The 11,695-nt window shown below is 43.8% G+C and overlaps 1 pseudogene; it reads right to left on the minus strand.

The window, feature by feature from the left end:
• Positions 1-1,988: 1,988 nt before the first annotated feature.
• On the minus strand, positions 1,989-2,141 carry LOC129772340 (5.8S ribosomal RNA; annotated as a pseudogene).
• Between the last annotated feature and the right edge of the window lie 9,554 nt (positions 2,142-11,695).

An 11,695-nucleotide genomic window follows, 5' to 3' on the forward strand; every position in this document is an offset into this window, starting at 1 on the left:
TTACAGTCACCAGGGGAAGAGAAGGAATGTCAGTATGATATTCGCCGCCCGAAGGCCAGAAGGGCCGCCTCTATAGCGTGGTTCCCTAGCGTTTATCATGGAAGGGATAGTTGTTAGTGGGAATGGTTAAGAAAAATCAGAATTCACTGCGGCAAGTGATGTGATTATAAGAACACGAACTATCGACCACACAACGAAACAAAATTGTTTATCGAAATTCAATTGCAATGTCAGAGAACTAGCTGTGGGAAACCTAAGGAGGTAACCTAGAGATCGAGAGACCTCTAAATCCAAAAAGACCGAAATAATATATGAAAATATATATGGTGCCAATGAATGTATTGGGCTGTTTCAAAAGTTTATGATTTGCTCAGCATCTACTATCCTACACGCGAATGATATGTCCACCCATACCTATCATCGCTCACGCACCGTGTTACAGTCGAATACGACCCATCCACATGCCTATCTTATGTCTAGCATAAGGCATCTCAAGTGTTGAGAAAGTTCGTGCACCTCGAGGAAGGTTCTTTTGAAACAAATCAATAGAAGCCATCCTATGCGCGATCAGTGTGACTACCCGCACATATCATCGCTCACGCACCACGTTGCAGTCGAATGTGACCCATCCACATGCCTATCTTATGTCTAGCATAAGGCATCTCAAGTGTTGAGAAAGTTCGTGCACCTCGAGGAAGGTTCTTTTGAAACAAATCAATAGAAGCCATCCTATGCGCGATCAGTGTGACTACCCGCACATATCATCGCTCACGCAGCAGGTTGCAGTCGAATGTGACCCATCCACATGCCTATCTTATGTCTAGCATAAGGCATCTCAAGTGTTGAGAAAGTTCGTGCACCTCGAGGAAGGTTCTTTTGAAACAAATCAATAGAAGCCATCCTATGCGCGATCAGTGTGACTACCCGCACATATCATCGCTCACGCACCACGTTGCAGTCGAATGTGACCCATCCACATGCCTATCTTATGTCTAGCATAAGGCATCTCAAGTGTTGAGAAAGTTCGTGCACCTCGAGGAAGGTTCTTTTGAAACAAATCAATAGAAGCCATCCTATGCGCGATCAGTGTGACTACCCGCACATATCATCGCTCACGCACCACGTTGCAGTCGAATGTGACCCATCCACATGCCTATCTTATGTCTAGCATAAGGCATCTCAAGTGTTGAGAAAGTTCGTGCATCTCGAGGAAGGTTCTTTTGAAACAAATCAATAGAAGCCATCCTATGCGCGATCAGTGTGACTACCCGCACATATCATCGCTCACGCACCACGTTGCAGTCGAATGTGACCCATCCACATGCCTTCAGGCATCCGAAAATTTTTTAATAAAAAAAAGAGAAGTCACCACATGCAGCACTAAGCTGCAGTAGGACTTCTCTTCTAACCACAACAACCGTACACGTACCCCATCCACATGCCTATCTCCGACACTCGGCATGGACCTTCAAGTGCCCGAAAATGTTTAAATAAAAAAAAGAGAAGTCACCACATGCAGCACTAAGCTACAGTAGGACTTCTCTTTTAAACACAACAACCGTACACGTACAAGGCCAACCTCCAAGCATGGGTAGTCTGAGAGGATCGAAGTGTACACCTCTCTGCAACTCGCAACTCCCAGCCTGTAAACCTATCGTTTGTAGGAGGTCTCAGGTGTCCAGATGCCACGCAACACGGTGGACACGCAAACGCGCACCACCTCTACGTGCTGGGCTCATCCCTTTTCGCTCGCAGCTACTCAGGGAATCCAGTCACACATCATTTGAGGCCTATAAGAACTATCTCATGTATGGAGAAGATGGAACACACAAAGACTTTCATCTTGGGACGTGTGTTCATCAAGCCGTGCGCCGGGGCCTTCGCACGTTTGACTATCTTCAATGTTTTTCCACCACCGAAGGCCGAAAAACACCATTACGCATATGCGCTACCTAAGCAGCGCATATAGTTAAATTGGTAAATATAGGCGGCACTCAAAAATGTGTACATCGCACAATGATTGTACGATGTGCAATATGCGTTCAACTTGTCGGTGTTCATGTGTCCTGCAGTTCACATTCTGACGCGCAATTTGCTGCGGTCTTCATCGATCCACGAGCCGAGTGTAGTCACACATCATTTGAGGCCTATAAGAACAATCTCATGTATGGAGAAGATGGAACACACAAAGACTTTCATCTTGGGACGTGTGTTCATCAAGCCGTGCGCCGGGGCCTTCGCACGTTTGACTATCTTCAATGTTTTTCCACCACTGAAGGCCGAAAAACACCATTACGCATATGCGCTACCTAAGCAGCGCATATAGTTAAATTGGTATATATAGGCACTCAAAAATGTGTACATCGCACAATGATTGTACGATGTGCAATATGCGTTCAACTTGTCGGTGTTCATGTGTCCTGCAGTTCACATTCTGAAATTGAAACACGGGTTGAAATTTGAAACACACACTTGGAGAGTACGTTCGCATGTAAACATACGATGTACAGGCCACTCCTGGGTTCTTAGAACCCATCGCACTTGCAGAATGAACATCACGCCGGTTTCATCACTTGGGACGTATTTTTGTCATCATTCGTCCAAAGACCGTGTGATCGGCTTAACCTTTAGCTCACTAGTATGGGGACTCGCCAGGGGGCATCTGTACGTTCATATGCGCACATGCGAAGTACGAGACACCGCACCTAGTCCAACAGATTAGATCTATAACGCCGGGTCTAGTAGTTTCGAGCCGCGCACACACTGCAAGGTATGGCCCCTACAATAGGATGAAAGTTCGAAGGCCCCGGCCCTTCATCCAAGTAGTAATACCTTTAGTGCAGTAAGGAATGGGAATCCCATCATCGATCCAAAGACCGAGACGATCAACCCTTTCCTTCCATTTCCACCTCACTAGTATGGGGACTCGCCAGGGGGCATCTGTACGTTCATATGCGCACATGCGAAGTACGAGACACCGCACCTAGTCCAACAGATGAGATCTATAACGCCGGGTCTAGTAGTTTCGAGCCGCGCACACACTGCAAGGTATGGCCCCTACAATAGGATGAAAGTTCGAAGGCCCCGGCCCTTCATCCAAGCAGTAATACCTTTAGTGCAGTAAGGGAGTGTAAATCCTTTTATCGATCTGAAGACCGAGATGAAAGGGTTTGTTGTATGAATTGAAACATAACGGACTCGCCAGGAGAGCATATTAAACGTACATTCGTACAACACCACACACACAGATGGGGGTACGAGTACGGCGCAACTCCAGGTCCTCGCAAAACAACCACTGGGTAACGCATGTTTATTTTTGTTCAGCAAGACCCCAATGCGTTCGGTCTCCTCCAAATCAGATCACCATGGGGATACGATAATGATCCTTCCGCAGGTTCACCTACGGAAACCTTGTTACGACTTTTACTTCCTCTAAATCATCAAGTTCGGTCAACTTCAGCGAGTCAAATGTAGCCCCAGCGAGGGGGCCAGCAAATGTTCACCTTCAAAGACCTCACTAAATAATCCATCGGTAGTAGCGACGGGCGGTGTGTACAAAGGGCAGGGACGTAATCAACGCTGGCTAGTGACCAGCACTTACTGGGAATTCCAAGTTCATATGGACCGTTTCAGTCCATAATCCAGACTACGTGGGCATTTCAGTGATTTCCCGTTCCTCTCGGAATAGGGTACACGCTGCTGCCCACATTGTAGCGCGCGTGCAGTCCAGAACATCTTAGGGCATCACGGACCTGTTATCGCTCAATCTCACCTTGCTTAACACAAGTTGTTCCATTAAGCAGAAGTCAACCTCGATGAGTTGACGTGTCATCAGGTCATACTAGACTGCGCCAGCAAGCGCGCGCGGAAGCCGACCCGAAAGCCAACCCCACACGCACACATCACAACCGGACGACAGCTTCTACGTCTGACTGCTGATAGCGTTCTAGTTAATTTGATTGAGTCACGTTCGTTATCGGAATTAACCAGACAAATCAATCCACGAACTAAGAACGGCCATGCACCACTACCCTTAGTTTTGAGAAAGAGCTATTAATCTGTCTTACCTCAATAAGTTCGGACCTGGTAAGTTTTCCCGTGTTGAGTCAAATTAAGCCGCAGGCTCCACTCCTGGTGGTGCCCTTCGGTCAATTCCTTTAAGTTTCAACTTTGCAACCATACTTCCCCCGGAACCTGATTTTGGTTTCCCGGAAGCCACTGAGAGCACCATACAGTAGCGTCTCCCAATTGCTAATTGGCATAATTTACGGTTAGAACTAGGGCGGTATCTAATCGCCTTCGATCCTCTAACTTTCGTTCTTGATTAATGAAAGCATCCATGGCAAATGCTTTCGCTTTAGTTAGTCTTACGACGGTCTACGAATTTCACCTCTCGCGCCGTAATACTAATGCCCCCAACTACTTCTGTTAATCATTACCTCCGGATCCGGTTACAAACCAATGAATATTAGGACCGAGGTGTGTGTGTGTATATCTTGTTTATTAGGCTTTAACATTTGTTCTACAGTAACTAGCTGCTCTGTCATTCGCCTAAGTTTATCTCTTTTACATTATTCCCTATATTCCCTATACTCCTGTTCACCATCACTTTGAGCGGGCGTTTTTTGCTCTGTTCACTCTTTTTCATTTTTTGAGTATTCGTGATATGGTGGGCCTATCTCTAGTCCCTAACTTAGATCATATTAGTCAAATTACAGTCTCTTATGAAATCACACGTTCTTTTTATGTTCTCAGTGCTATTTTTCAGAATTATTTGGATGTTGTCTCCTAGTCCATGTTTCCGTCTTTCAGTGTCGTACTTTCTACACTCCACAAGGATATGTTCTACTGTTAAAGCTGTTCCACAAGTTCCGCACGTGGGTCCATCTTGGTGTCTCTGGCTCATGATTGAGCTGTGCGTCATCCAGGTGTGGCCTATCCTGAGCCTAGTAAGCAACTTCTGGTCCCTAGGGTTGTCTGCTTCGGTCCATTTTTCTACGCTGCCTTTAATTTTCCTGAGTTTCTGTTCTCTGCAGTGGAACCAGGTTTTGTTCCATTCGTCCTTTATTGCTTCTTTGATCCACCTGATGGCATCTTCCTTAGGTATGGTTCTGTCTTCAAGTGGCTTGGATCGACCTTCGTTGGCTAAAAAGTCCGCTTTCTCGTTGCCTTCAATCCCAGTATGGGCGGGAATCCATGTAAACCTTATACCTTTTTCCCAAGCTGTTGCTTTGGCCTGCTTCAGCCATGGGTGGTCGCAGTTTCCGCTTTCTAGCCCAGCCAGACAGCTTGCCGAGTCCGTGAATATTATTGAACCTTCTCTGGCAGCCTGGGTTGCCTTATGGAGAGCATATGCCTCAGCGGAGAATATGCTACACTGTTTTGGTAGTCTACCGTTTATGCACACGTTTGTGTTGGGGATCGTTATACCATACCCCACATCATTTTTTGTTTTCGAACCATCAGTGTATATTAGGCTTCTTCCTGGGTAATTGTATGTGTACATTCTGAAATTTGTTTTTGCGACGTTATTTGGGCATCCTGCCTTAGTATTGGCTTTTATTGTCCAATCAATAATTGGACATTGGTGTACCCATGTTCTTTGTTTGGTTGGTACACTTGTTACGGTTTGAGGTAGTTCTTGATTTGTAAGCTGTTTAAAGCTGAAGTTTGCTCTTTCCAATAGAGGGAGGGTTTCCCATTGGTCTGATGTAAGCCTGTCTTTCAGTTGATATGCTTTTGTACAAATGTTTCTAGTGATTTGGTACTTGAGAGGGAGCTCTCCACATTCGGCATAAATTGATAGTACTGGGCTGGTGCAAAAAGCACCTGATGCTATTCTGATTCCTTCGTTGTATACAGATTCTAGAGCTTTAGTAGCTTTATCGCCTACTCTTGAGTACAGCTCAGCTCCATGTAATATTTTGGCTAATATTGTAGCGTTTACTTCCTTTATTAGGGTACATCTGTTGCTAGGTTTGAACCTTCCTGCTATTATTTTCATTACTCTTATATAACCTTGTGTTGTTCTCTTAACGTCTTCGAAGTGTTGTCTGAAGGTTAATTTTGAATCTATTGTTACTCCCAGTACTTTCATTTTTCTATCTTGGGGGATTATGCATTCTCCCAGATGGAGCGAGGGGGCCTTTCTATGGTGTCGTCTTCTGCATATATGTACTAGTTTTGATTTCTGGGGATTAATCTTGAATCCCCTTTCATCGGCCCAACATTGTATGTGGTTGATCGCTCTTTGAGTTTTCCTTCTATTCCAGCCTGGCGTTTCACCGTAGTTAATAAGTGTAATGTCATCTGCGTATACCACCAGAGACACGTTATTTGGTACCCTTTCGAAGAGGGACTCCATAGCTATTAAAAATAACGTTGTTGACATGACTGAACCTTGCGGTATGCCGTTTTGTAGGGTTCTAGATGAGCTCAATGCTCCTTTGCAAAACACTTTAATTTTCCTATCGGTCAGGAAGTCTTTAACGAAGCTCAGAATGCGACCGTCAAAACCCCATACTTTCATTTGCTTTAAGATTGGTAGTCTCCACGTCCTATCAAAAGCTTTGGACAGGTCCAGCGAGACCATGTCTAGGTGGGCATTTTGCCTTGTGGCTGTATTAATTATACTCTCGACGTGTGCTAGGTAGGTGGTTGTACTTTTGCCTCTTCTAAAAGCATGTTGTCTTTCGTCTAACAGGTTTTTGTACTCTAGCTCATCAATGAGTCTTCTGTTGACCATTCTTTCTAATGTTTTTCCCACACAACTAAGGAGGGTTATAGGTCTATATCCATCTGGGTTCATGGTGTTGCTACCTACTTTGGGAATGGGTATGATAATACCTTCTTTCCATTTTCTTGGTATTTTGCCGGTATGCCATACTTCGTTAAGTGTTTTTAGTAGTATAGCTTTACCCTTAATTGGAAGATTTTGTAGTAGTGGATAGGTTATATTATATTCACCTGGAGATTTTCCTGTGGCACTGTTCAGTGCCCATAGGAGTTCTTTCATGTCGAAGCTTCTGTTGTAAATTTCATTATTTTCACTTATTTTTATATCCACTGTTTTCTCCTCGTTCTCTTTGAAGTTTCTGAAGGAGGTCTCGTAGACCTCATCTGACGATACTTTAGTGAAGTGCTTGGCAAGTTCTTCTGTTATGATGTTATTGTCATCTGTTATTTTTTGGTCAATATTCATTATTATTCTCTCACATTTGTATTCTCCTTTACATGCTCTAACTTTAGCCCACATGCTGGAGCTGCTTGTGTTTGGGGAGATCCCTGCTAGGTATTCCTCCCAGCTCTTTTTTCTTGCCGCCTTTATTATGGTTCTTGCTTTTGCTCTCTCTATTCTGAACTTTTTCGCGTTTTCCTGGTATTCAGGTGAGGAAGGGTTGGAGTTCTTCAACTTCCTGAGTGCCTTTTTACGGCTTTTTATGGCTTGGTGTACTTCGCTGGTCCACCATGGGACCTCTCTCTTTGGCTTGTAGCCGGTTGTTTTCCTCATGCTTTTGCTAGCCGCAGTTGTTATGATATCTGTTAGTCTCATGGGGTCTATACTTTCTATACCTGTTAAGGCACGTTCGATTTCACTCTCATATTTGTTCCAGTTAGCTGCTTCTGTTACCCATCTTTTCCTTCTTGTAGGAAGTACTATTGTTTGGCCATGTTTTTGTAGTAAAATAGGGAAGTGGTCGCTTCCTCTTGTGTCTTCATCAGTTCTCCATAAATAGCTGTTGGGCAAATTATGCGAGGCTATCATCAGGTCTATTGCCGATGGTTTACCAGAGGTTGGGTGCATCCTAGTCGGATTACCTTCGTTTAGTATTTTCCATCGATGTTTATCTGTCTCCTCAAGGAGGAGATTGCCTCTTGTATCGTTTTTGTATGATCCCCAATTTTCGTTGTGGGCATTGAAATCGCCCACTAGTATGTACGGTTGTGGGAGTTGTCTCGCAATGTGTGTTATTTCTGCAATTATGGCCCTTTCATATTCGATGTTTGTATAGTGTGGCGATATATATATGTTTGCGATCGTAAGTTTTAGTGGGAGGTGTATAGTTACTGCTACGACTTGCACCTTATCGATCCCACTTACATCTATCCACTTATGGGGTGCGTCGTGGAGTACTCCCAATGCAACCCCGTTTTTGTTTGGGTGACTGTGATCGTTGTATATTTTCCAGTCATATTGACCACCTAGTACATTTTGCGGTATTTTGGGTACCATTGTTTCTTGAAGTGCAATGATGGATGGATAGTGTTCGTTTACTAGTAGCTGTAGCTCGTGTAGTCTGCCTCGGAAGCCAAAGATGTTCCATTGTAGTATTAGTGTTTCGTTTGTGAATTTGTGATAGCTCATTATGGAATATTAAAAGTTTCACTATAGCTCCGTTGTGTCACTTTGTGACATTTCGGAATCGGAAAAGTTTCCGCTTTTCTTGTTTTTCCTTGACGGAGGCGAGGAGTCAGAGGATCTTTTCTCTTTCCTCTTTTTTTGTTTTTTGTTCACCTTGTTATTAGGTTCGCTCGTTCTCATGCCCTCATGAGCGCTATGGCTGGTTGAAGGTTTTATCAGATCGGCTTCGTTTTGAACAATTTTGTTTATCATGTTGTTCTTCTGCATCTCTGTAATGATTGATTTCAATTCTTCTATCTGTTGCTTCAGTTCTTGGATCTGGGCCTTAAGAGCGTTATTCTCGTTTATGACCTCATTGTTTACCACCAATCTTTGCTGAACTTGGCTTTTGGCTACATCAGCGTAACTTTTTGTTTGTCTTTGTGTGTTTACGTACGTTCTTTTTGCTTCCCCATATGGTATGTTTCTTGATACTTTAATTTTTAGTATATCGTTCTCTCGTTTGTAAAATGGGCAGTTTCTGTCGCCAGGCCCATGATTCCCTTTACAATTGATGCAATATGGTGGTTCTTCACAAGATGCGTTTATATGGTCTTTCGAGCATTTTTTGCACCTTGCTTCTTCTCTTTGGCATTTCTTCTGTGTATGCCCATATTTGTAGCATTTAAAGCATTGCATTGGTTTCGGGAAATAGTGTCTAGTTTTAAGTCTTAGTAGACCACATTTCAGATGCTCCGGAGGCTCTGATCTATTGATCGTAATGATAAGAAGAGGCGTGTTAACCGTTTCTCTCTTTTCGTTTTTCCTAGTGATTCTGTGTACGTTTAGCACACCTTGGTCTGCTAGCTCAACTTGTATCTCTTTCGTTTCCATTTCCATCATTTCTTCGCTGTAGACCACACATTTTGAAATGTTCAGGTTCTTGTGGTATTCTACTTTTATCTTTTCTCCGTTTAGTAAGCTTTTAAGCATTAGTAGCTTTTCCGCGTTTCTGTTGTTCTCTAGAACAATCAGAAAGCTTGTGTCTCTTTTTATGTACTTTATTTCTATGATGTCTTTCGTTAGTTTGGATAGCGTTTTTGATATCAAGAAGGGGTTTCTTGTTATCTTTCCATCGGTTTTTTGTGCCGTAAGGCTGAGGTAAGTTTTACCTCCTACTCCGCTCATCGTCGATACAGTTTTTTGTTTTGGTTGGTTTTGTTTATTATTCTCCATGTGATTCCCACGAGTCGCTAGGGAAAGGTGGGGTCCTCCGCGTCAGTGCCCTGCTGTAACACGGTAAGGACTGCATACTGTGGGGTGCGCCCCGGTGCCCCACAGGCTCCGTTAACGGCTTCTCATTTATATCGCCCCTTCCACCACTCAGCTCTCGGCACGGGTCGCATCACACCTTAACTTTTGGGGCCCGTTTTCCCCCTTCCTTGTCTGCGTACGACCAAAGGTCCCACCGGGGTTGGTTACCCGATCTTTCCTAAGGTTGCTCATACCCCAGCCGGTACCTCGGGGAGGTAAGGATAGGAGTTCCAGGGCGGAAGCTGAAGGGCCAATAATTGGCACTGGATTGCGCTGTACCCTGGCTTTACCAGCCATTAGGACCGAGGTGTGTATATCTTGTTTATTAGGCTTTAACATTTGTTCTACAGTAACTAGCTGCTCTGTCATTCGCCTAAGTTTATCTCTTTTACATTATTCCCTATATTCCCTATACTCCTGTTCACCATCACTTTGAGCGGGCGTTTTTTGCTCTGTTCACTCTTTTTCATTTTTTGAGTATTCGTGATATGGTGGGCCTATCTCTAGTCCCTAACTTAGATCATATTAGTCAAATTACAGTCTCTTATGAAATCACACGTTCTTTTTATGTTCCGTCTTTCAGTGTCGTACTTTCTACACTCCACAAGGATATGTTCTACTGTTAAAGCTGTTCCACAAGTTTCGCACGTGGGTCCATCTTGGTGTCTCTGGCTCATGATTGAGCTGTGCGTCATCCAGGTGTGGCCTATCCTGAGCCTAGTAAGCAACTTCTGGTCCCTAGGGTTGTCTGCTTCGGTCCATTTTTCTACGCTGCCTTTAATTTTCCTGAGTTTCTGTTCTCTGCAGTGGAACCAGGTTTTGTTCCATTCGTCCTTTATTGCTTCTTTGATCCACCTGATGGCATCTTCCTTAGGTATGGTTCTGTCTTCAAGTGGCTTGGATCGACCTTCGTTGACTAAAAAGTCCGCTTTCTCGTTGCCTTCAATCCCAGTATGGGCAGGAATCTTTTTCCCAAGCTGTTGCTTTGGCCTGCTTCAGCCATGGGTGGTCGCAGTTTCCGCTTTCTAGCCCAGCCAGACAGCTTGCCGAGTCCGTGAATATTATTGAACCTTCTCTGGCAGCCTGGGTTGCCTTATGGAGAGCATATGCCTCAGCGGAGAATATGCTACACTGTTTTGGTAGTCTACCGTTTATGCACACGTTTGTGTTGGGGATCATTGTTTCTTGAAGTGCAATGATGGATGGATAGTGTTCGTTTACTAGTAGCTGTAGCTCGTGTAGTCTGCCTCGGAAGCCAAAGATGTTCCATTGTAGTATTAGTGTTTCGTTTGTGAATTTGTGATAGCTCATTATGGAATATTAAAGGTTTCACTATAACTCCGTTGTGTCACTTTGTGACATTTCGGAATCGGAAAAGTTTCCGCTTTTCTTGTTTTTCCTTGACGGATGCGAGGAGTCAGAGGATCTTTTCTCTTTCCTCTTTTTTTGTTTTTTGTTCGCTTTGTTATTAGGTTCGCTCGTTCTCATGCCCTTAGGAGCGCTATGGCTGGTTGAAGGTTTTATCAGATCGGCTTCGTTTTGAACAATTTTGTTTATCATGTTGTTCTTCTGCATCTCTGTAATGATTGATTTCAATTCTTCTATCTGTTGCATCAGTTCTTGGATCTGGGCCTTAAGAGCGTTATTCTCGTTTATGACCTCATTGTTTACCACCAATCTTTGCTGAACTTGGCTTTTGGCTACATCAGCGTAACTTTTTGTTTGTCTTTGTGTGTTTACGTACGTTCTTTTTGCTTCCCCATATGGTATGTTTCTTGATACTTTAATTTTTAGTATATCGTTCTCTCGTTTGTAAAATGGGCAGTTTCTGTCGCCAGACCCATGATTCCCTTTGCAATTGATGCAATATGGTGGTTCTTCACAAGATGCGTTGATATGGTCTTTCGAGCATTTTTTGCACCTTAGTAGACCACATTTCAGATGTTCCGGAGGCTCTGATCTATTGATCGTAATGATAAGAAGAGGCGTGTTAACCGTTTCTCTCTTTTCGTTTTTCCTAGTGATTCTGTGTACGTTGAG

This window comes from Toxorhynchites rutilus, chromosome 2, assembly GCF_029784135.1.
Source record: "Toxorhynchites rutilus septentrionalis strain SRP chromosome 2, ASM2978413v1, whole genome shotgun sequence".
NCBI lineage: Eukaryota > Metazoa > Arthropoda > Insecta > Diptera > Culicidae > Toxorhynchites > Toxorhynchites rutilus.